Genomic DNA, 7343 nt, shown 5'->3' on the forward strand with positions numbered 1-7343 from the left:
AATTGATTGTTTAATGTCTTAATGTCGAAATTTTGAAAAGATTTTAAAATTCGATCCTTTTATCTTGAATAAAATGAATTGGATGATGAGGTTCACTTATTCCAGAGAAATAAATTATCACACTCAGTAAGTTAAGGTGCAACATTTCAAATCTTCAAAATCAAGTTTATGTTTTGACTTTTAAAACCTATGCATTTTGAGAAGGATATCGGATTATTTGGGTCAAATGAGAAAATCAAAACCCAGTAAGTTAGGGTTCAATTTCACAAAATTCCTAAATATCGTATAGTGCCTTTATTTTCATTTATTAGAAAAATCCTCGTCTCGAGAAAACAACATGTCATATCCAATGCGTTAGGACACAACGTGTCGAATTACCGAGAATGAACTTTTTATTTATGTTTTAATTAAAAGGGATATTCTCGATTATTTGGATTCGACGAGGAAAATTGGAACCCAATACGTTAGGGCTCAATTATTTCGAAGATTCCAAATACCGAACTTTGCGTTATCTTGAAAGTTTTTTTTTTGAATAAATTAGTTTTGATACTTAAATAGAATATAATCTTTTGACGAATAAAACACAATGAGATGACAATATATATTGCGAAAGAAAAATTCGTAAGCTAAATGTAAGCTAATGTGCAACAATGAATCAATAAAATACAAATACACAATACAACATACATAAGAATACGAATCATATATCACCTATTATGTAAATTCTAGCACTAACTTTTGAGAATATTAAAAGAAAAGAAATTAACACAAATAAATGCAAAAGTTTTAAAATAATTCAAAAAGAAATAGTATGGGAGAAAAGAAATTATAATCGAGAAGTTATATGCTAAAATAAAAATAAATAATGATATATACATGTACTAATATTGTAAAAGAATATTATTTTTAAAAAACATCTTTCACATACAAACCTATACAAGTGGATTTTATAAATGAGCATACAATTTACATAAAAACAAAATACATGACAAATTTTAATTACAAAACGTAATAAGTTTAAAAATAACACACATGATAAATTTAAAATTTGTTTATGATAAATCCAAATAATAACATATTATAAATTAAAGTAATATTGATGATAAGTTTAAAAATATATTAAGTTTAAATATAAATTAATGTCAGATTAAAAAATAAATATATTCGAAAATAACAGAAAAATGAAATTTAAACAGAATAAAAAATCAATTACGTTAAATTAAATAAATAGGGACAAAATTGTATCAAATCCGAAACAAAAAGAACAATGAAAATGGAGCAGAATTGAGGACCAAAAAGGCGTGTGCGAATAACATGGGGACTAAAGAGGAAAATATCCCAGCCCCAAAACGCTGTGCTGCGGTGTGGACCAAAATGAGTGGGTTCAAAATGGATAGGGTAAATAAATAAAAAAAAGCAAATGAAATTAAAACAATGGAAAAGAACGAGGGACCAATAGTGCTAATATCCCTCACAGACCCAGAGTACGCAGATCTGGTCCGGCTCGGGTCGGATCATCTGGTCGAGCATGCTTTTGTTGATGCGGTGAAGTTTCTTTCATTTTATAAAAGCCAATATTAACCCTAATATCAACCACCATTTCACTTCCTTAAGTAGACTAAACCCTATGCTCTCAGCGCCATTTTCAACTCAGCCGTTGCCCATCCTATTCCGATTAGAAGCAGAAAGGATGGAGGCTCCGGCGATGTAAAATGCAGGTAAAGTTCTTTTCGAGGAGTTTATTTCTTTCTCTTCATACACGATCTAAATAAAAAATTAAAAAATAAATAAAAAAGACTAAAGAAACAGAGATGAAAAATAATCAAAAGAAGAAGAAGGTGTTTTTGAATCACCTTCAATATCTTTTTTTTTGTATTGATTTCGTGAAAAAACCCCCCGCTTACAATGCATATTTGGCTTTTATATAGCTAGAAAAATGAAAAATACAAAAGAAATCCTTCTATTTTTTGTTGTTATCCTCTGGCCTTTTTTCTGTTATTCTTTTTTTTGCTGCTGCTTGCGTTTGTTGCGTTTGCTGCAGGTGTACGGAGGCCAGCTAGATGCGTACGCGCGTAGAAGCTCAGCACGTGCGGGGGGAGGGTCCTTGTCACTGCGGCGCCTGGATTCTAGAAACCCTAGGGGTTTCTGAAAATTTCGTTTTAGGTTTCAATGTAATTGGGCCGGGGTATCGGGCCACTGTAATTGGGCCATTCAGGTTTAGGCTAGTGGGGCTGTACTGATTTTAGGTTTGTAATTGGACTGTTAGTAGACCATTTAATTTTGATTTTTCATTTGGTTTATTCCACTAGCGGGCCGGGCAAATTGGGACGATTACAACCACCATTGGTACTAAAACTATCAAACAACAACACAAGTGTAAAAAACTCCATTAACCATATTACTAGCTGAAAAACGATTGAATAGATAACATGCAACATCACAAGTTTCTGGCATATCATAATCTCAAAGCTACAACAAAACCAGATCATGAAGGCATGGCACAACCCTCCGGCCATTGTTCTGTATTTCAAATACTTCACCAATACCACAGCTGCCACTTCAAGCGTGTATTCGATCATCCAATGCCATTTCAACCACTCATCATTCTCAACTTCTTATGTAGCAAATCAATTATGTATAAGCTTTTAACTAGTTTTTAATATTGCAAAAGATGCACTCTAGGTCTGTATAATAAAGCTTGGATCTACAATCTCTAAAGTGCTGTCTAGTTTATCTATGAAACATGCAATTTCTTTATTAGTCAATATGCATTATTTCTTTATTAGTCTAGTTTCCAGCATGGGATGCTAAGTCCCATCATCTTTTAATGCAAGCAAACAAGTTCAAGAAAATAATATTACAAGTTCAAAAAAGCAAACATGTTTTATCAACACAAACATGTTTTAGCAAACAAGTTAAAAAAAATATAACACAAACAAAGAATTTTTTGTATGAAATTAGAAGACACCTAAAATTGTTAGAGATTGATCGGCGGCAAAACTTGACGACAATGGCTGGAGAGGAGAAGGTGATGAGCCGACGACAGTGGTGAATGCAACAATGGAAGAAGCATCAACAATATAGAGGAAAAGAAATTAGGGATTAGAAATTAAGGGCAGTCAGCTGAAGAGGAAAAGAAAACTAAGGGCAATTAGGCATTTGGTTCGGGTTAGGCCAGGCCTGGGCTAAAATTTTCTTGGTCGAGGCTCAACCCGTTTAAAAACAGGCCTTATTTTTTGCCCAAGTCTATTTTTCGAGCCTATATTTTTTTCCGAACCCTCTTATTTTTTGGGTGGGCCTTCAGGTCGGGCTAGGTGGCTTGGCCCTTAATCAGGTCTATTCAACACCCTTAATGAACAATATATTAATGCCTTATCACTTACAAGTTAACTACCTAGTATATTACATTTCAAGTCTTAAACATACCTATAAAATCATCTATGCCATAGATAGTTGCAGCTTTTAATGCATTTCAAACTACATTTAGAGCTCATATTCATACCATATCCCATTGACCAATTTCATACACCAAAATTATATTCCAAAAGTGCACATATACATAATCTTGCACCAAAATCGACCCAACCTAATTACATGTCATTTAACTAACGAAAGAAAGTCAAAAAAACATTGTTGAGTTTGGAATTTTTGGCTAGATGCTGAAGTTGATGCTCATAACCTCAAAATTGGACCTAACTTGTGCATGAAAAACAAACCGTACATTGAGCAATAAAGCTTAGTGATATTTTTGTGATTCAAGTCAGTATAAAGAAAAATCCGAGCCAAACATATATATCTAATCTCAAGTTAAAATGTTAACCAATTCACATACAAGTTATGCAAAATCTTCCAACTATTCAACAATTTAACCATTATCTTTTCGTATCGGCCTTCAGGCTCATTTTACCGATTTGCATGCTCTTTCACATGTTATTGATATTCAAATTCTATAAATGAATACCTATAGTGCAACATGTAACATTTGATCATTTCCAATACCAACCAACCAATTAATACATTATATCCCCTATTAACTTGACTCGGACTCGAACGTATACATGAATATTAACCAACATATCAGGTGCACCATCGAAAAGTTTGAACTAAATATATTTGTCCAAACACTCATTGGCATAACCAAAATAAAAGTTGTGCCTAGCACTCACTGACATGTAGTCAAAGAAACCCGTACTCAATCTATCCTATGGCATGTCAATTATATCCGACTCTGCCCGAATAGTTAATAGGGTAATCAATTATCCAATTCATCATATAGCTTGAATTACATTTCATCATTTCATACATAACATAACACGATTCAACCCAATTCAAAGCAAATTTCATAATTTCATCAAGTTTCACTATTTCCAGTTCTATTCAATTTAGTTTTTTTTTCTCAATAATCAATCACAATCATACCAATTCCATTAAATTAACCATATTCAACTCACCTAAATATCATGTCGTGCAAAAGAGTATAAATATGCAATAATTAAAGTGATTCGAATCATAGAAATACAAACTAAAAATCAGAATTACTCGTCATTGGCTTTTGTCTTTTCTTTCCCTCTCGACGTCCCTACACCATTTTTAGCTACGAATAATAATCCAACAATACAAAATATCAAATTGTATATCAAATCACATTCAATTAAAAAAGTCACACATATTTTGTAATTTATTCAATTTAGTCCCTAAAACCAGGAGTAGCATAACTTTCAATTTAAAGCCTCGAATTAAAATTTGATTTCACAATTACTCATTAGGGACCTCTTATTACATATTCCTACTTTTAGTTTTACATTTTATTCAATTTGGTCCCTAATATGCAAAACTATCAATTAAGCTTTACAATGTAACCCTTTTCTTAAACTAAGCTTATTTTCTATCAATTTAACACCTAAAAACTTTCAATTCTCAACAATAGAAACTTTCTAAAACTTTAAAAATCTTGCAAATTAGTATATGGAGTAGTTAAATCAAGCTCCCATGACCTCAAATTTATAAAAAAATACAAGAAAAGGACCTAAGTCTATTTACCTATTGATGGTCGAATGTAAAGACACAAAAAATGGCTTATTTCCTTTGTTTTCTTTCTTTTGGACGGTGGAAATGTTGAAGATGATACTTTTCATCTTTCCATCCACTATTTTCTATTTATATTAGGTTTACTTTTTAATTAAACTTAATTAAACTAGTTAATTAGATTAGTTAACTTAATTAATCTTAATTATAACAATATAAATGGTCATCATCATCATCATAGTCCTCTAACTATAAGAGAAAAATGGTTTAATGACCATTTTAGTCCTTTGGATAATTATTATTTAGATTCTCAAGCCTTTCCTAAATTAAAAATATATAGTGATTAAAATTTTACAATTTAGCCCTTGGACCTTAATTAACTACAATTTTGATTAAATTACTTAACCTAATTCCAATTCATTTATATATTAGCTCTGTAGATATCCCTATTTAATTTTTACAGACTCAGTTTATGGAAACAGGATCCAACAATAATATTTTTTAATTCCACTAGAAATCAAATCATTACAATTCTTCCCCATTAAGAAATTTTGTCCTCGAAAATTACCTGGACAGAGGTGGGGATACTGGGATCTCATTATTTCTCCGGTTCCAAGGTCGCTTGTTCAACTTTATGATTACGCCATATGACCTTTACTAGTGGCACACTCTTATTTTTAGCTCTTTTACTTCGCAAGCTAAGGTTTCTACCGGCTCTTCCTCAAAGATTAAATCAGATCGAACTTCAACTTCTTCCATTGTAATAACATGAGATGGATTGGATCGATATTGCCCGAGCATGGATACATGGAATACGTCATGAATCTTTTTTAATTTTGAAGGTAGAGCTAAGCGATATGCAATCGATCTAATTCTCTCTTCAATCTCATATGGCCAAATAAACCTAAGACTCAACTTTCCTTTGTGTCTAAAATGCAAGATCTTTTCCACAAAGATACCTTCAAAACAACCTTATCACCTATTGTGTAATTGATATCTCTCTATTTTAAATTAACATATGAATTTTTTTTCTATTAGACGTTGCTTTCAATCTATCACTGATTAGCTTTACTATAACACCCCATACTTGGCCTAAAAGTTAAGACTAAGTTTGAAGGCTACATCAATTTATTTTAGAACAACCTATCCTTTAGCTACTTGAAATTCAACAATCAAAAATCATGTAGTTATTTAAATCAAACATAGAAATTCAAACTTTCAATGCGTATTTCAAAATAAACACACGATAGCATAAGTTTATAAAAATAGTAAAATAACTAGAGAGAAATGACTATGCTCCTGCCACGCCGACCCGCCTAAGTTTGTTGGTTACCTGTATTCCAAAAAAATAGACAAAATGAGTTTACAACTTAGTGTGTAACTTACATTCTCAATTAAACAGTATTATAACATATGTGATTTTAGTTCATCTTTAGTTAGTCAATTCTCAGAATTGAATACAAAAACAGTTCAAATACATATAAAGATTCCTACCCCCAACTGCTACACACCATCTTCATCTATCCCCACACACCATATAGGGTATCAAGTACCCATTCATCCCTACACACAACATAGTGACTATGTGTCATGTTTCAAAGAGATTGCAGTCAAGCAGTGAGATCAGGGTGCGGAAACTTTCCAAAGTTAGATATAAGTCCGTGGCTTAGCCACCAAGTTCAGTAGATTATACACTTCCTCCTTTTCATAATGCTAACCCAATGCAGATGTAGATTTAACAGATATCAGATATGCATATATAAAAAAAAATTTAGATCATACTCATGTAAGGCGATCACAGTTATTTATTAGATTTCATGTTAACTGTATACATATAAAGAATAGATTATTCAATTACAGATCATCATATAATAGTCTCATTGCCTACTTCAGATCATACGAACCTTAATGTAGGCTTATGTTCGATTCGAATGGCGATCACAACTATAAGGAAAACTTCTGGTGTTTGGCCCGCACGCTTGTGTAGATTCACACGGTCTAGATGGTTGGCTCGTGTGGTCCACACGGCCTAGCACACGCCTGTGTGGCCCGACTTATTACCACACACTCTTAGCACACAGTATGTGAATCAAATTCCCAAAATAATGAGTTACACAACCTAGACACACGCTTGTGTCTCTGGCCCATGTGACCCTAATTCACCAACAGTGAGATACACGGCCTGGACACACGCTCGTGTCTCTAGCCCATGTGACCTTAAAGGTGATAAATTAATTAGAAGAAATTCCTAAATCTGAACAGCATGATATACAATTAGGAAATGTAATTGGAGAAGAAAAATACTTTTCTGATAAAAT

The sequence above is a fragment of the Gossypium hirsutum genome, chromosome D10 (genome assembly GCF_007990345.1).
Source record: "Gossypium hirsutum isolate 1008001.06 chromosome D10, Gossypium_hirsutum_v2.1, whole genome shotgun sequence".
Classification (NCBI taxonomy): Eukaryota; Viridiplantae; Streptophyta; class Magnoliopsida; order Malvales; family Malvaceae; genus Gossypium; species Gossypium hirsutum.